At 49.0% G+C, this 17,983-nt stretch overlaps 1 protein-coding gene across 1 annotated transcript in view; it reads left to right on the top strand.

Moving 5' to 3' along the window:
• The first annotated feature begins 9,027 nt into the window (after nt 1-9,027).
• LOC128726679 (zwei Ig domain protein zig-8-like) overlaps nt 9,028-17,983 on the top strand; it is a 56,267-nt gene continuing 47,311 nt past the window's right edge. The window contains exon 1 of the mRNA XM_053820499.1: nt 9,028-10,453. The gene's annotated coding sequence lies outside the window, so the exon portion shown is untranslated. The remainder of the gene's footprint in view (nt 10,454-17,983) is intronic.

The following is a 17,983-nucleotide window of genomic DNA, read 5'->3' as shown; positions in this document are numbered from 1 at the left end:
GACATAAAACGCTCTAATCGGATGTGGATGTACACCACGACGCCAAAGCACGCCCCGGGCCCGGGCTAATTAATGCAGCGCGGTTTAACATTATTCACCGAAACGGGTTTTATCCGTCAAGTAGAGCAGCTTTTCCTGGGGCGTGGGAGTTGATTTTACGCCGATTATTTTATGCTCGTTTACACTCTGGAACGTGCACGCATAATTAGGGCGCGAATGTGGGAGTGGCGAATAATTCTTGCCAAATTATGCAACCCCGAATCGGCTTCTCCCGGGCGAATGCGTTCGGAATTAAAATGTGTGCCGGCGTGACCGGGTTTTCCACCCTCCCTCGGCTGGTGGGTGCTGTTTTGTCTTAACGGTCAAGGAAATTGGGCGCTTTGCTGCGTAATATGGGTCACACGCGCTTCTGGTCAACGTCCAAATGCGCCTGGTGCAAAAGAAACCGACTAAAACTTGGCCTTGAAGGATGGCAGGCCCTTCAACGAGTGTCCTTCTTCCATTCCCGGTGACGGCCTTTTTCGTGTTCGCGTTTGGTACCATCCTACCAAAGGGCTACCCTGGTTCCACTTTCCCGGCGGATAATAAACGCTCCGCTGGCGTAGGCCTGGTTGTATCGGGCCATTCGGGTTTCGGAGGCGGAAATTAACGCTGGCAAAAATCCACTCCCACTGCGGAACTAAGCGCAGTCTCCACGAAGAAAGCTGTCGCTGTTGACGCTTTCATTTCGTCCTGGGTTGTGCCGGAAGAAAGGGGGAGAGAAAACCAACCACCGCCGAACCCAATCCTCGAGAAAAGCGGAAGGAAATTTTGCGTCACCGGCGGAAGCGCACTGATGAGCCTGGCGACGAGCGCCCGTTTGGTTAGCGGCGGCAGTTTCAGCCTTCCAGGAGTCCGCTGGCAGTGGATGCTGGAGGCAAATTAAATAAAACAACAATCTCCTGCCACCACCACAAGTGAGCATTTCGCGTTTCGAAGACACGACGGTTCCAGCAAAGATGTTGGTGGTGAGAAGCGATGCCTTGAATTGATTAGTTCACCGAGGCCCTTTTTGAAACGACGGCATGTGTCAACGGTTGCTAGGGTGATGGCAGCCGAGTGTATTTCGAGTGTCCCTTTCTTTTTCAAGGCTACTGAGATGAGCGAGTTACGCGTGGCGTTCAGAAGCGTTTGGTTTTTCCCGCCCGTAGCTACCACCAGCGTATCGGGAACTTATCAACGTGCGGCACTAGCGGCGGTCGAGCTCACGCTGCTCAATTTAGGTAACCCTGCTGAGTAAGCGCGTTTTACTGTGCGGCACTTGCACGCATCGAACATTGCCACGATAATTCAATATCTTCCACTGATTGCCGGAACGGAACTGAACCGGTTGCAGCCCTTTTTTTTTGTCGGTTGTTTCGCGCCCACATGCCACCATTCGTCGCACGTTTGATGATGATCCACCACGCCGACAAGCGCCGAATGCCTTCCGAGGGCGGTTAGATTTTCAATTTTTTTGCTACTCTCAAGCTGCGACGATTGTTCGCGGGAAAAGGGGAACATCTCCCACCTGGGGAGAAGCAATTTGCACACCGGGAATCTGCCTCACCGTGGCTTCGGTGTCCCACTGGCACACAGAACCGGGGGATAAGATGGCACACGTGCGCGTAAGTGGGCTTGGATGATAAAAATTGGGCTTAATGTTGGCTTGGTGGGCATGTAAACGAGTGGATACAAAAGCAAACGAATAAAAAGCGCCAACGTATGCGCCGTGTGCGCTCTCAGTGCTGTTTGAAGTAAATTAATGTTTGCTTCGGCTTTTCCTGTGTGCGCCTTGCGCCTGTGGAATTAATTAGACCGTCTTGGGTGTATTTGAAAACGACGCACCAGCGCCGCTATTCCAGAGGGCATATCTATAGGGGGTGGCAGGGTTTTTTTTATAAAGCCGTAGATAAATCTTTGACGATGCGTTATAAAAGACGACGCGATCTTTCAGCTCGTGCCTAGCCGCCAGGGGAATCAACGCAAAGGCTTACGCGTTCACGAGCGAGTTACGCCAGCACTCGACTCTGTTTTATTTCGATTTTTTTTGGCTTTTGTTGTACTACAACACCTTCCAAACGAAACAATGGAATGACTCCGACCCAGCTATGGCCCCATTTCCGGTGATGTTGATCTCTGTGTCTTTATCGGTAGCGTATGCTTTTGTTTCGCACAGCTCAACTGCAGTCCGCATTGTGCGCGTACATGGGGCTGTTTTATCAACTCGCCCGTACTTCATTTCACGCTGAGCCCTTTTCCGCTACTGCTGGTAAGCTCGATGCGATCGGTTTTGCATCAATATTTGCACAGTAATCGACCCGCCCACGGCCGGATGTGCCGGTGTGAAGGTTGCTGGTGCTGGGGTTGGCGCGAACGGAAGCATCGTTACGATTTCCTGAATTTTCCGTGGTGCGTGTGGCGATGTCCGATGGGATTAATAAGTGAGCTGGAAGTTTGTGGCATTTGTCATCTGTGGCGCAATTTCCCACCCGAGTGTGAATGTGCACGACACCGCGCGTGCACGCGTGTGTGTGCGTTTGGATGGGTGAGAGTACCCGTGGGACGTAGCCGTGCGTGAAATTGTTATTTTATGCATTCACTCAGCACGAAATTTATATCGAAAGGGTACTTTATGTCGAGCGGAAGATGTTTTTTTTTTTCGAGACCAGAGCCCCACCCGTGTGCCGAGCGAGAGCTGCATTCGGGAGTCAAAAGTGAAGCGGAAACACTCACCTCAATTGTTTTCACAAGGGCTCGGTCGAGCGGGTGTATCAGGAAAATGGGGTGGATGGAAAAATAATGGATAAGTTGTAAGGTTTATATCGTTGAGCTTACATAAAAATTCAGTCGGTATCGCTCTCCAACCGGAGAATGAGCCCTTGAATCCTGCTGGAAATTTATGTTCGATGCTTGTTTCTACTAGGGCAGAATGACATGATAAAGGTTGGGATAAAGAAAAAGAACTAATACTCTATTTGTGGATGGTATAGTTGTGCTCAAAATACACGTTAGAATTTTATGAGATGTGTACCAAAATATTAAGATTTGTTTTTAAATATAAATGTGTATGGAATGTGGAATTGTCATATAACTAGTAGTATTTTATAAATAAGAAATGATAAAAAACTCTATGAAACAAAAAAATAATGGCAAACAATTTTCTACGATTTGATGAAATTTGATAATGGTTTTTGTTTTTTAGTTATATCCTAGCATGCATCATTTCTACAGAAATTTCTTGTTGTTAATGTTATTTATTTAAGGATGGTCTGATCGTATTTAAATTTGTATAATTATTTGTGAGCTGAAAGGCATTTCCACCCAACAGCCGCTGAGCGCCTAATCCCGGGCTGACTCGGTTAGTTTTTGCAATAGATCTGTGACAAGTAACACAGGAAAGCTTTGGTAGATTTTTAAGACCTTTACGAAGGCAGTCACTTCTGAAAATTCCTTAACCTCTTCGTCGATTTAAAACTGCGTTACCTCAAAGTTCATCATCGTTTCATCAATACGCAGGTTGAACTTGCGCGAATGATTCTGTATAATACCGGTCAGGAAAGGCTGAGTGAAGTAGAAACCACTTATCCAGACGTTAGGTTTACTCTCGTCAATCCAACGTTGGAAGAATGCTAGACGATGCACGAAATCGTTCAAGAGGTTTTCGCTAGGGGTAGCTTTTCGAGGATCACGCCTTGGAATGGATATTTTGCTTGACTGTTTAAATTTAGCTCCATAACTAAAACCATAAAGAGTTATTGAATTATAATCTGTGGAGGTTTTAATGAATGAATTTTATTCATTCATGATTAAATGAGCTCAAAGTATTTTTAGTTTACTCAACGCTGCAGATGACAATTTGGTCCTTCAACTTGATTCGAATTAAATTAATCGCATCACTCAAATGATCTAAAGTTTTATGATTAAGTACTGAGTTGTTTTTTAATCAATGAATGCAAATTTTATTCGTTCATATTCTTCTCCTTGATTTTTTACTATTTTTCCCGAGGTACATTATTCCAAACTAAAAACTACACTACAATAATTCATCATAGTACAAAACATGTCATTCCTATTGTGTTAAGATATTATATAAACCAGAATCAATATAATCTTCACGTTTATATGAACAAATCGATTTTAAAATATAGATACTACTACTACTACTACTATTCGTTCACAGCTATAGTTTATCTTTGACAGGTTATTATATTAATTTCATATGTCGCTGTTTGAGCATAAATTTATTGACATCTCGCATGTCATAAATGGTACTGCTTAAACCGAGCTGCCTCCAGTTGCTGTAATACACTTATTCACCGAAACGTCGCACCGTACCCTTATGCAAATTAGGTATGCAAGATCGTATTAAAATACCTCCACTATCAAGTGACCCATACTTCGCTCTCTCCGATAGATTCCCTTCCACAGGACACGCATCAACTGCGGCGCAAACCTTCGGTAGCATAAACTCGGGCTGAAAATCAATACGGCTTGATTAGTGCTAATTGTACCGATATTCATCGTCAGCACGGTCGCACTCTCTCTCTCACTCTCTCTCTCTCTCTCCCACGCCCAGCTCGTTCGAAAAACGATCAAACGGGTTCGGGTTCCGTGGGCTCCCGAGTGGTAGCGGGAACCGTGGGGTTGTTTGAATAATTGATGAAAATCCCTTCGCAGATGCAAAACCCGCTCTCGCCTTCTCGCTTTTCGCGCAACCCCTGGCTGCCATTCAACAGGCGCACAGGTGGATGGTTTAATTATTTGACGGCAATCATTTATGCATCACCGGGTTGTTTCTGAAGCGGCCAGCGGCATCCACAAATCCCCTAGGGAGGCATCATCTCGCGCACCTTGTTCCTGGGTCTGCTAAACTTCTTGACCCACGGGGCAAATCAATCGCACCGCATCACTCAACCCGGTTTTGCTGTGGCCGTTTCGAGCTGTTCCGGATGAGCTGAACCGGTCTCATCAAGACGCCCCTCATCCGGTGGACGCTTCCTTGCGATGGCTCCCAACACAGGGTGGTTCATGAAGGTGGGCGTTTTGTCTGTGCCAGAGTTGGGCTCAATTGTCATTCAAGCTCATGGTTTTAGGCCACTCTGGGGCGCTCAATCGTGCGCCGCTGTTGTTGTTTTTCCGGCCACCCCCTGGTGGTTGTTTTGGGTTTTCACGAAAGCAGGGACGCCATCAAGCACACGCTCGGTTGTAGTGTGTCAGGTCCAGAGCGTCGTAAAAACGGGTGCATCTTTCACGCCCGCTCCTGGTTGGTGGGTGGCTCATGATTACCGGGTGGTGATTTGGGCGCGTGAAAAAGGGCTGCACGATCACCATGCCATGCAGCGCACGTCGGTGCCGTTTTTATGAGTCTTCCCCGCCCATGTGCCACGCAACAGTCTCGTAAGAAGCAGTCGATCCTGACCGATCCTGACGATGATTGCCGACGTCGTTTGGTTGTGTGTGGCGTTACTACTTACTACCCGGTTTGTTGTGTTCTGCCATCGCCTGCCTGCTCCGAAAAGGCGTCATGTTTCGGTTGTTGGCCCTTTTTGGCTCGTTTGCTGCGTTGCTTTCGTATTTCAGTGGGGGAAAAGTCGTAAAAGAATCGACACAACGTCGAGGAGGTGGGTGTGAAGCGCACGTCCACGGAGATGATGACGACGAGGACGACAAGGACGACAAGGACGACGACGACAACAGAATCGTAAACGATGGCCGTATTCGTGCATCGAACGGAGAGGTCGAAGTCGGTGATAAAACGCATGCACGAATTCAGCAACACTCGCGCGCTTTGCTAACGATACGTGCGCGTTTTAAATTGTTGTGCGCAATCATCGCGCGGCTGGATGATTTGTTGTTAAAAATTGGCTTTCATTGAGCCACGGTGCAGCAGCAGCAACAACGCATGGATAAAAGCCTCCAGCTATGTCGCGTGTTTTTATGTGTGCAGCGCGCGTAAACACCACATTTTCGGGGTTTTTGCACTGTCGATGATCGTCTTGCGGTGCTAAATAAAAGACTCCATAAGCCCCAAAGACGGGTTTGCAGGCCACGACGTTCCCGACGGACGTTCAAACTTCGCCACCGACGAAAAACTTGCGCAACTTCGCAAACGCAAATAAAAGTAAGAAGCGAAACTTTCCCCATCGTCACCGGGAGGGAAGGCGAGCGAGCTTTAGTCGCTTTCCGCTTAATACCGGTCAGTGTCGAAAATTCGGCGACTCGGCGTGGCGGTGTTGGTTGGTTTTCGTCTGTCTGGCTGGGCCGTTTTATTTCCTGCTCTGCATACGTGAACCACGTCGTTCGGTTAAGTTGTGCGGCATAAAATAAAAGCAAACGCGGGCGGAAGGAAAAACACAAAAAATCAGACACACACACACACACGCGAGAGAGAGAAAATTGTGGCAACAATTCGCGTGTGCGTGTGTGGGTTTTCGAGGGTTTGTGAGTGCAAAAACTTCCCACTTTTCACACACGGTAAGGACGAAAACGGCCCGTTGTAGTGACACAATAACGAGCTGGTCCTGGGAGTTGGTAGTTTGGTTTTGTGTTCTCTTTGCTCTTGACCCTTTTGTTTTCTTTCTTCACACGTTCTCTCTCTCTCTCTCTCTCTCTCTCGCTCCCTCACATACACAACAACTCCATCAGCCTCCAGGGGGTTTTCTCACGCTGCTGCTGCTGCTGCGGCATTGCAACATGTATATACGTCTTGTTTATTTTACGGCATTCGGCAACGATAACCCGCACCGCTCCGAGGGCATTTCGGATGGGTTGCATTTTGGGGCCCGGTTTTTAACAGCGAACCCATGGCTCGTTTTTCCACACGCCCATGATCCAAATCTGACTTGCGGGCCACAACCACAGGCCGATTTAGCATCGACCGACCGACGGGAGGGCCGCGCTTCTGTGGCATCCGTCATGCGCCACCCATGCGCCTTTCGCCCAGGACCGAGAACAGATAAATACCACCGGGCATGGGGCGTGGGCGCGTTCCTTTTGTGCTGCCCGTGCGAGTTGTGGGCCGCGTGCTGATAGAACGGCCACACGGTCACGTTGCGAGGGTGAACGCACACTACGCGACGAACGTTATCCTGCGCTTGTCCTGCGGAAAACTCATAACATGTCGGGTCGGGTGGTTAGCTTTAAAAGTAGAGTGAGAGAAAAAGAAAGAACGAAAGAAAATCTCACCCCCAAACCGGAAGTGGAGGTTGATGCTATCTGAAAGCCGGTGGAAAAGCTACGGCTCACTCGTGGCGCCCGCTAGGATTCAAGCGTCCAAAGGCCAGAGCTCAACATTCAAACCACCCACCGGATCGGTGGGTGTGGGTGGTAAAGTTTACACACCCTGCCTGCTTTGCTTTCGGGCAGCCGGAAGCTTCGATCGGTTTGCCGGAGAGGTGGAAAATGTCGCCCCCATTCACGGCAAAGCGCAACATAATCTATCGGGGGGCCCGTCCGATTACACAAGTTAATAATATTGTTTGTATATTTTTATGGCACTATCGCTAATTTTATGCCATTACTTGTGCTCGCTTGGCTCGTTGACGAGATCGAGCCGGCGTGTGGCACGATAAGGCCGCGGCCAATAGCGAACTATCGCGTAACTAGATTGGAAAAGTTCGCTCGCGGGAAGAGACAAAAAAAAAAACTAACGAGAGCTGGTAAAACCGGACTAGTGGACTGTCGTTTGCCAGTGCTGTTGAGGGCGGAATTTATTTACTCCAGTTTGCGTGCGTGGGTGTGTGCGTGCGTGCGTATTGAAGCACCCGCCGGGAGGCGTATCGTTCGATATCGGTCGGTCGGTCGATCGGTTGAGCCGTAATCGCACGTGGAATATCAATGATTTGTTAATCCCGTGAACGTGGTGTGAGGCGTCGAGAGATGAACCCTCACGGAATTGTTTCAAAATGTAGCGATCCCGCCCGGGGGGGGCATCCGTGGGAGATTAATGTGTTGGTTGTGTTGGTCAGACAATTTCAAACCACCATCAATACGTGGGTGTGTGTCTGAGGGATGATAAGAAAACACTTTCTCATCCCCGTCGAGGATTGTGACAACTTTCAAACGAAAACAGAAACGCTTCCCACAAGCGAGCTTTGCGGGTGGGTGGGTGGTTGGGTGGTCCTTTTTCCTGTTTTCCACCGACCTTCTCAGATCCGTCCGTTCCACAATCCCGTTCAGTGTCAAACGGAATGAAAGACAAATACGAGCGGAGCCAGCGTGAGTTCACCAAACCGCCACCGAGCCGAACCGGTTCGTGGTGGTGTGAGTGCACCCAGTTCTAGTTCGCAAAGAATGGGGCACCTTTTGCCGGAAATGCAGCGGAAAATGTTCGGAAACGCTGGACCCTCGCCCCGAAAACGTAAACAAATGGTGTGTCTGTCGCGTCGCGTCGTGAGCTTTCCCGTGAGTGCCCGGTACCCGTGGCTGGGAAACCATCGCGCCGTGAGTCACTCAAAGCTCCGACCCGAGCAGGCACTCAGTGGGCACTCATCGCAGGAGCCTTTTTTGGTTGGCTTGTCGGTTGGACGACGCACGCCAAACGGCACACTTGCCGTGTGTCAGCGGTGAAGGAGTCTCGTGTTTTTTGGCAACCCGTTTCGAGCGTCTCCATTTCCGGCGGGGTCCGTTCGAGATGCGCTCGGTAGGATTGTCCTGCCATCCTGCGGGTTTTCGTAAGCCGTATGCAGGATATTAAACGTTTGACCACGTGTGTGTGTTTGTGTGTGAGTTTGTGACCAAACCCCCCGTTTGCACGGAAAAGCCACAAAGCAGTGTCGCCGAATCTTCGTGTGCTTGCGCGCGTGTATGTGTGTGGGTGGGAGGCTTAGTGAAAATCCCACAACGGTACCATGCGAGTGGGTGGTGGTTTGATTTTATTAGACAAGCGTTGCATTATCTCCGTGCGGTGCGGATAATCCGCCCCGGCCCATAAAGAAAGAGTCCTTGCGTGGAAATTGAAAATGGTGCGAAAGATGATTAAAAGCACCGTGGATGTGCGTAGGGCAGCACGCCGAGACGAAGAACCGAAGGAACCGGAAGCTGCACCACATCGCACACACACATCGCCCACACGGGGATCAGCTGTCGTCGGTCGGAATGTGACGGTTGCGTCGGGCGTTAGCCGATTGTAAAGTGTTAATCGTTAATTGCTCGGAAGCAAGCGCGTCAGCGCATCGGTATGCCCGCAGGGAAAGGCATCCATTGTAACGGCACAGTGGCCTCGTGCGGTGGAATGTCACGCCAAAGCGATGGAACCGGCTCCGGATGCAGGATGCAGGATCATGAGTGGAATGTGCGGTCCGAGTTCGAGTGCGGCCAGGTTTAATGGGATTAGAAAGTAATTTCCGAGCACTGGTACTGCGGCGTTCTGTTGTCGCATTTGCTGGCAGGAGATACGATTCCTTGTGAGGCGCGGGTACGTGTGTGTGTGTGTGGGGGGAGTTTGGAGGGAGTTTGGAGGGTGCCACCCCTTAGGGAAGTAAAACGTGTGTTTGCGCGAGACCGTTACTGGATTCGGAAGTGTGCGCTGCTTTACTGCGTATCGATAAAGTGTACCGGCCCAGATGGGGCGCAATCTCTCGCGTGTGTCTGTTTCTGTGTGTGTGTGAGTGCGCGTGTGCGTGTGTGTGTGTGTGTGCTTACACATTCACGCTCGTGACACCTAGCGTGGCGAAATAAATCCGCAATCGCTTAAGCGCGCGCGCTCACCGTGCCACTTGCTGGTAACAAGGGAGCAGCAAAGCAAAAAAAAAGAAAAAAAGAAGTAATAATAATACGCACGAGAAAGCGTCCGAAGGGCGAACGTGAAAGGAGGGGGGGGGGGCCTACAAAACCCGCGACGGGGCCATAAATAAAAAATAAACAAGTGTTCCGATGGCGTACCGCAGCGAGATCCTCCCGATTGGCGTGCTCGCGTTTGGTGAATCGTGTCGGCTTATCGAGGGATAAGGGAGGATTTTTGCGCCGCCCGAGCAGCTGGAAACCTCCACACTTTCGGGAAGCTACCAGGTGGATAGTGGAGGGCTTTCCGTGTCCTTCCATCTGCGCTCTGTTTCACTTCCTGTTCGCAGTCCTTTCCGCTGCGCCCTGGGCTGGTGCTGCGGTGCTTTAAACATTTAGCAGCTTCGTGTATTTGCGGCTCACTGACAAGCGTCTGTTACGGTAATTGACAATTTGCGTTGCGGTCAGCCGTTTGCGTGGGCGAGCCTGCTGCGATCGCAAAACCGCACACCGGAACGCAGGCGTAAGCAGGCGTGAACAAGCGATCCAGGAAGCCGCGGGTCCAGGCGAACCACGCGATAAAAGACGGCCGGTTTTGGTGAGTCGGGACGGGAAGGAAGAACCAAAACAGCAACAGCAGCAAAAAAGGAGAAAAAAAAAAGAAATAAAATAAACTCACCGAGTTGGAGAACATCGTTCCGTTTCAGCGCAGGTATGTTGGGCCGTTATAATGTTATGAGCGATTATTTATGGGCAAACATTTCCACCGCTTGCGAGTTTCGAATTAATTTGTTCGGGTGAAAATATGACCCGAAACGGAAACGGTGCAGGATGGTTTCTCTCTCTGTTTTTTTTTTTTTTTGCGTCACCTTTTTTCGTGTTTGCACCTGTCAGCTCGCCGCGTTCAATTACGAGTGCACACAGAAAAGCGAGAGGAATTGTGCTGATTGTGGGTTTTGTAAATAAACTAGAGGCATTCATGGTAATTTTGGAAGGAAAAAGGTTTTGCGAAATCGAGAAAAAAGGGTGCATGCATTAATACATGCTAATAATGCTAGTGGAAATATAATCCCGTTTAGATTGCTTTTCAACGCATATTCATTTGAATAAATGTTGCACATTTTATGTGGAAAAATAAATTGAATGAGAATTGTTTAAAAAGAACCATTTACTATTTTAATGAGAAAAGTGAAAGGTTTTATGAAGGCAAAAAAAAGAGATGATTGCGTGAATAAATGCAAGCGAAAATTTTATCCTGTTTAGATACCCTTAGAAATGACATTCGTTTCATACTGTGCATGGAATAGGAATGTAATGTTAGCGATTTGATCCGCATTTTCATGGGAACGCAAACCACAGTTGATCCATTGTAATGCTATTTTAGTCCGTTTTGATAGTTTTGAGCGTAACTATCCAAAAACAAAAGGGGACATGCATTAATTCGGCACCATGCCTCACAATGTCGCAGCAATCGATGCCATCAAAAGCATCGTATTATCCCCATTATTGAAGGCACTTAATTGGTATAATTGGCGGTGAAAAGGTCAGCATTGAAAATTCCGTCCGCTAATTATGCGTGCTTTTGCGATTATGCATGCACGCGATTTTTGCGCTTTGATTGACCGCGTTAATAATGCACTGCCCACTGCAGCACGAAAAACAATCCACCCACTCGGGAACAGGACTTGGCATGGTTGGTTGGTTGTGGCCGGAAATCGCATACATAAAACACGCGCAAGCCCTTACGCTGCTCCTGAGGGCAAGAGCGTTATCTTCTCACCCGTGAGCTGACCAGCCACTTCCACTCTGCCCGTGGTTTTCACCATCAATCAAATGCCACCCCGAGCCACCGAGGGTGGCTGGGAAATTGCGTTTCACCTGCGCAACTGGGAACCCCTCGGTTTAAAAGTGAAAACCGCGACCCAACCCCCGGGCGCGAGCGCTTCTTGTGGGATTATTTTCCGGCTCGTGGCCAGGACGGCTTAACCTCGGGCGTAAGATTCATAAATATTTATTGAAATGATCCAGCCTTCGCCTTCCCCGCTTCGGTGGCACTGCGACACCGGTGCAGGAAGCCGGCTGCAGCTTCACCGGCAGTGGCGGTGGCGAACGTAAAGCAGCGGCCTCGTAAAGCATCACGGGGAGTGTTTATGGCGATAAAGTTATAAACTCTGGCAAAACTTTTGGCGCGATTAGCGTCGTTCAAAAAACATTTTTCGAGGCCACGGAGGACTCCAGTGAAGGTGGAGGGATTTCTCGAGGGCTCAAACGTATGAGTAATGGTTCGGCTGGGATGTTTCGTTATCGGGCGGTGGCAGCAAACAAACAAACAAAAAAAAAGAAGCTCGACAGAAAGAATTAAGCCAACAGTGCATCGTGGAAAGTTTGTGGCGTTTTCGATGAATGTCATTACTTTTCAAATATGGAATACTTTTCGTGCGGTTCGTTCGTGCGTACCATTTATTAAACGATTGCGCGGTGAGAAAAGTGATACACACCGAGGTTAAGCATAAAGTACAAAAAAACTAGCAAAAAGTACGCCGACTTTATCGTTGCCCAATTCCCGCGAGAGGTTTATCGCAGACGGCTCCGGGAAGATGAGTTAATGAGCCCGTCCGAGCGTTTTGGCATAAATGCTTTCTCGCAAAAGATCGCGCATTTCTTTCCCACCCAAAAGCCGCGTTTGAAGTCACTGCCGCCATCAGCATTACGAACGATAAAAGGCGTGCGAAATGGCGGAGGGTCCTTTGAATTTTTAATGCACGCTAAGCGGATCTCGCAGCCGTTGTCAAACGATGTTTCGCCATTATTCTTTCGTCTCGCGTTGCCAGCAAAGAACTCCGCATGACGACCCGAACGAGCATCAGCCCCGTTTGATGGTGTGGCATGTGGAGCGAAAAACATCCGCACCAACGTGTTGGGATATTTGCCCTTTTTCATGCTAAAAGGTTAAGTGGATCTGTCTAATCAAATTTTTGCTCCACCGGTGGGATTGTCCCTAGACGAGCGTGACCCGGGTGATGGGGTGCTTTTTCGGGGAGCCGTATAGCTGGGAAAGAAGCGCTTCCAGTCGCAGCACTGGGACCGATAGGCACAGGTAGGGTTGAAGATTTGGAGAATAAAAATTCTGCTCGCTGAATCGAAAACCACCGGGCGTCTCCATCGGTGGTGGAATGACTGGGCGTCTCCATCGATGGTAAACGACTGGGCGCCTCCATCGGTTGAGGAAGCAAACCAAAATTAATACCATCCGCACCAAGTTTCGCACGCGTTGTAAACTCGATTACGAATGCATTGCAAACAAGAAAAAAAAACGCAATGAGAAGACGAAGTTTTTTTCTTTCTTGCTACTCATCAATATTGCGCCCATACGCCATGCCTTGGCGAAAAGGTGCGCTCGAGTTTATCTTTTATTGTAGCGTCGGTAATGGATGAGCGAACTTTTTTGCTTCGCGCCCGGGCTTACATTTGCAAAACCGCCTGTAAGTCTGTTTATGTTACGTTTATGGCTCACTCACTGCGAAACTGTTGCAGGAAGCCATCGATATCGCTAGCTCCGGTTCACCGTTCAGGTGAAAAAAATACTCGTCGGGCATGATTTCGATCGATACGTGAAGCTAGCACAGCGAAGCACAACTTTCCTATAGAAGCGGTGATAAAAAAAAAGAGCTATCTTTACCCACAGGGATGTGTTTTATGTTTGTCGGTATGATGATGGATCCCAACACTGGTAAATGCTTTGCGGAGGCTTCAATTACGGTGCGCTTTGAGTAATATGTTTCCCGTTTTTATTTTTGTGTTGCCCTCATTTTTGTTCGGGCGGGGATACTCTCGTTATTTCAAGCTCACCATAGCGTGTCCATTCCGTTGCGTTCGCCTGTGCCCCGCACCAAAGCTTGAAAGCGAACGAAGTGGAAGGAAATCGTTCACCTAATTCCTTGAAATAACGAAAATGAAATTTACCGCCATCCGGTGTGGTGCGTTGTGCCAAGTGTCAGCCGGATGTGCGACATGACGGAGAATGTCCTTCACCGATTCGCAGGCTTTCAGGACATTATTTTTCCTTCATCAGGAATCCCCGGTGTGGCTTGGGCGGCTGTTTGCGTTAGCCACCGGTACCGATCTTTGGTCGTGTTTTCTTTCCACCGTCAAGTTTTTCCGAAAGGACTCTGTCAACATCCGTCAGTGCCGATGGCGGCTAACGGGCGGAAAAGTACGGGCGCTTAGAGGCAAAACAAAAAACGAGAAAAAGAAGAAGAAAACCCTCCCGATAGACCCTCAAAGCGAGCTCCCGACCGTGAATAATGACGAACGTAGGTGGGTATCGACGGTTGAACCTGCAACAGGAGCATTATCCTCTTACTGGGGATCTCCCCGTTTTGGGTGGGATTTTTTCCTGCCTCGCTTGGGTGGCTTGGCTGTCGTTAATATTAATAGCGTGTTTATAAATTGAGTTTTGGGTGGGAAGCGTAAAATTTTGGGGCGCGTTCGCTCGAAATGACCGCTAGGGGCAGCGTACACAAAATAAAAAAAACACACACACCATAAACCGCGAGCCCTCCCACCGTTACGTGCTCGTATTTTCACGGATCGTTTCCCATAATCTGTAGCACCCACGCCATCTCGTTGCACTGGTCACGCGATGGTCAGGACCATGGATGGTGGTGCTTTATTTTCCGTTCCCAAGCGTTCGATGTTGTGTCGAATGACTTTTCAGGCGGTTCGCGGACCCATCGACCTATCGCCAGCAACACGTACAACAATGAGATTAGCGGTCGGCTTAACTGGGGCGACCTTCCGCTGATCAAATTTTCGGCCCATTTTCCGCACGATGCAAATGTGTATGTTTGTCTGCTGGTAGGTACGTGAGCATGGTGTCGTTGCGACCGAACCGACGTTGAAATTGTTTTAAAGAACCACGACAGAAAGGCCACGACCACACGGATCAGGACAGGATATCCTGCAATCGCCGGAACGAGCCACTGCCGACAGGCTACCGACGGCTTACCGGATGTCTGGAATGGGCGTCTCGCGAACCCATCGTCCTCGTTGGAAGCGATGTGCGAGTGTAGAAGCAATAGAAGCAACAACAAAAAAAAGCCCGGTGAACGAAAATCGATAGTGTGACTTTCCATTTTGGGTGAGTGTGTGGAGTTTTCTTTTTTTTTTCCTCTTTGGCGTTTCGAAATAAAACGCCTGTTCGGTAACGGCGGTTTGGCTTTGGAAAGCGCTTCTTTCGAACGTCAAGAAACCGACATACGTACGTACGAAAGTAGAAAATCACATCCTCGGGTGTCGGCCTCGAAGAGAACGGTGTTTCGTTTTGGCGATAAAAAAAAAATGGGCGGAAAATTCGATCCATAAAATTTGCCCCACGACCCGGTGCACGAACGAAGGTGGTCGGGAAGCATTAGACCACACCGATAGTGTGCAGCCCGTCTAGGTGTCATGCTCGACTAATGGCGCAGAAGATAATGGGTTTCCTTCGCTCGCACGCCAACCGGGCGCTATCTGATTTGACGAGGTGAATTTAAATTCACCCTCAACCGTTTTCGAGCGCTTACCAGGGATGGGGCTACTGGGTGGGCGAACTTCTTCGCTGTCGGTGTCGGGATCGGGCCATTACGCATGCTTCGGCGCACCGTCGATTGCAGTTTTGGTTTTATGGGGCTTGACATAACCGCGAAATCGGTTTCACAAGGCGCTCGATAGCACGAGTACCGTGGGTTTTTTGGTGGGTGTTTTTTATATACATTTTTTTTGTTGAGGGAGCTAATTTTTCGCCCTGATTTTTACCCCACACTGGATGATCCTACGGTGGTTACGGTGGTTGGGAAATTTTGCCGTGAAAAGCTACCGTTATTGCCGTGCTCGACGAGTCCATTCATGGTGTGAATATTGGCGCTTAGCGCGAGTGTTAATGGAACAGGCATGCAGGGTGTCTATTTTTAACGAAAAATCCATTTTTCCGAGAGGTTACTTAAGGGCACACTTTTTGAACACCGACAAAACCGACGAAAGCGCGCCTGAAAGCGTTCCATTCGCACTCGTATTTAAAATCGTTCGAATGAACGAAAGTTTCCGCTGTTGACAGAGCAAATTCTGAACAACCGAGGACAACTGGCCCTCTCACACGCGGCGCCCAGGCCCTTGTAACGGCGCGCAGGTGGGAAAGAAATTCCACCAGTACTTACGCCTTGGCGTCGTGCTTTGTCGAGCTGGCGCGACGCGGGTTTCCCAAGAAATTCGGAAGACAGATTTCTCTGCCTGCTGAATTAATAATTCCGCCCGGCTGTTAATTAAATAAACTGCTCATCTGATTATCGCGCTGATTAACGCCCTGCGGCGGCTACGGCCGCCTTTTGCGTCAGATAGCTACGAAACCCCGGGACCAGCGAAGGCTACGATTGTTGGAGGAAAATTAGGTTCCTCGCTTTCCCACCCGGTACCATCCTGGCGGCCCATCCCGTCCAGTCCGTCACCCAACTTGAACGCGTCGCGTTAATTAGAAAAACCAACCCGACTTAGCACCTTCCGCCGCAGCCGAGATTGATTCATTTGTTTGCCCAGATAGGCAAACTCGGGGCCTAGCGGGTGGTCGGTTGGGCAGGTCGTAAGACTTCGCGATTAAATGAAGCGGTACTTCGAGTTAGTTAGAGTACTTAAGTGGGTTTAAGTCAGCTTGGCGCTGCGACAAACCAACTGTCCCGCCGGTGAGGGAGCGTGTCGTTGCTGGCGTTGGATCTTAAGTGGATGTAAAGTGATGAAAAACTTTCATCATTTTCCTGCTCAGCTGTGGGGTGCGCTGTCGAGGCTTCGTTCGGGGTTCGTGTGCAAGAAACGCCAGTGCTGAGCCGTGCTCAGGTGTAAAACTGTGCTGAGGTGGCATTATAATTGAAATAACTGCGTACATCCGTCGCGCGCAACAATGCAGCGCCGGTGAAAGGTGGTCGTGTCGTCTGAATTTTTGCTTTCTTCTCGCGCCACTAGGACGAAAATAATCAGAATGTACGGCCCCCCCCCCGACGGCGAGGCGAGATTCGAGTGAAAGTTTGCTACGCCTTCGCTCGCATTTTCCATTGCACGTGGACTGGGAAGCCCCATCGACTGAGGGCTTTTGCGGTGAGCCCTGGGACGTTGGGATGGGCTGAAAGTAAATTATTCTGAAAAATACTCCAAATCCTCTTAGTGAGTGAAATTTCCGTCCCGGTGCCGGTGAGAACTTCCCGCACAGAGTCCGAGCCGGGGGTCACGTAAAAATTAAAGCCAGCTCATCGAAACCAGCTCGACTCGTTAGTTGCTGATAGCGGAATTTTAAGCACAAAGGATGACCATTAGTGCAATGTTTCATTATGCGCTTTTATTCGAATTGGACTATCGCTAGGTTACGGAAGGGAGACAGCGCTAAGGAAAAAAAGCGAATAAAATAAAAACTCCCCGCGTGGTCGTAAAGCACCACACAGAATCCGACCACAATAGCTTTGATCATGGAAATGAGGAGTGGAAAACGTAAGCGAAAATTCCCTCAAAGGTCACTCGAATCTGATTTTTCCTGCCGGTGGTTGAGCGTCGCATCAAACAATGTGGCGCAAGAAAGAAGAAAAAAAGTCACCCCTAAAACCATCGTCCCTCGAGGGGACAAGTGCATTTCGGCACAGTAACGAGTGGGAGAAAAGAATACAACGACAAAAAAACCCGAGGAAAAATATTAGGTTGCCATAATCGGCTTTATGGTGGTTGAAAAAGGGGCTTCAGCTTGGGCTGTTGAGACTGCCATGCAGCCATGGTTGCAGCCGGACTTGACTTGAAAAACGATCCGTTTTTCTAAGAGAGAGAGCGATAAACAAGGAAAAAAACGTTGAATTGAGTGTGGAAGAAAAAATGAATGCTATTCGCGGTGGTTTTGCTGCGTTTTTCACTAGCGGAAAAAGCTACCTTTGTTGCGTCTAGAATCAATTATGTTACATTTCCCTACAGCAAACAGGACATTACTGTAAACGTTCGGCAGAGTTGTTTGCTTAAACGAGGCTCATTTTGTTTCCTCGTTTGTTTGCTGGTTAAAATGTAATTACGCAACGTTCTCGCGAGCGTGCTGGTCAACAAACCAACTACCAGCACGCTAGGTTGCAACCGAACCGAAACCTGGAACCGGTGGGATTTATTAGGTGTTCCGTGCGGGCATGGGAAAACGTTCGCAAATGCACCACAACCGTTTTACTTTAGAGGCAAAACATTTCGGCGC

The sequence above is a fragment of the Anopheles nili genome, chromosome 3 (assembly GCF_943737925.1).
Source record: "Anopheles nili chromosome 3, idAnoNiliSN_F5_01, whole genome shotgun sequence".
Classification (NCBI taxonomy): Eukaryota; Metazoa; Arthropoda; class Insecta; order Diptera; family Culicidae; genus Anopheles; species Anopheles nili.
The sequence above is the reverse complement of the archived record's forward strand: the minus strand, read 5'-3'. Positions and strand labels throughout refer to the sequence as shown.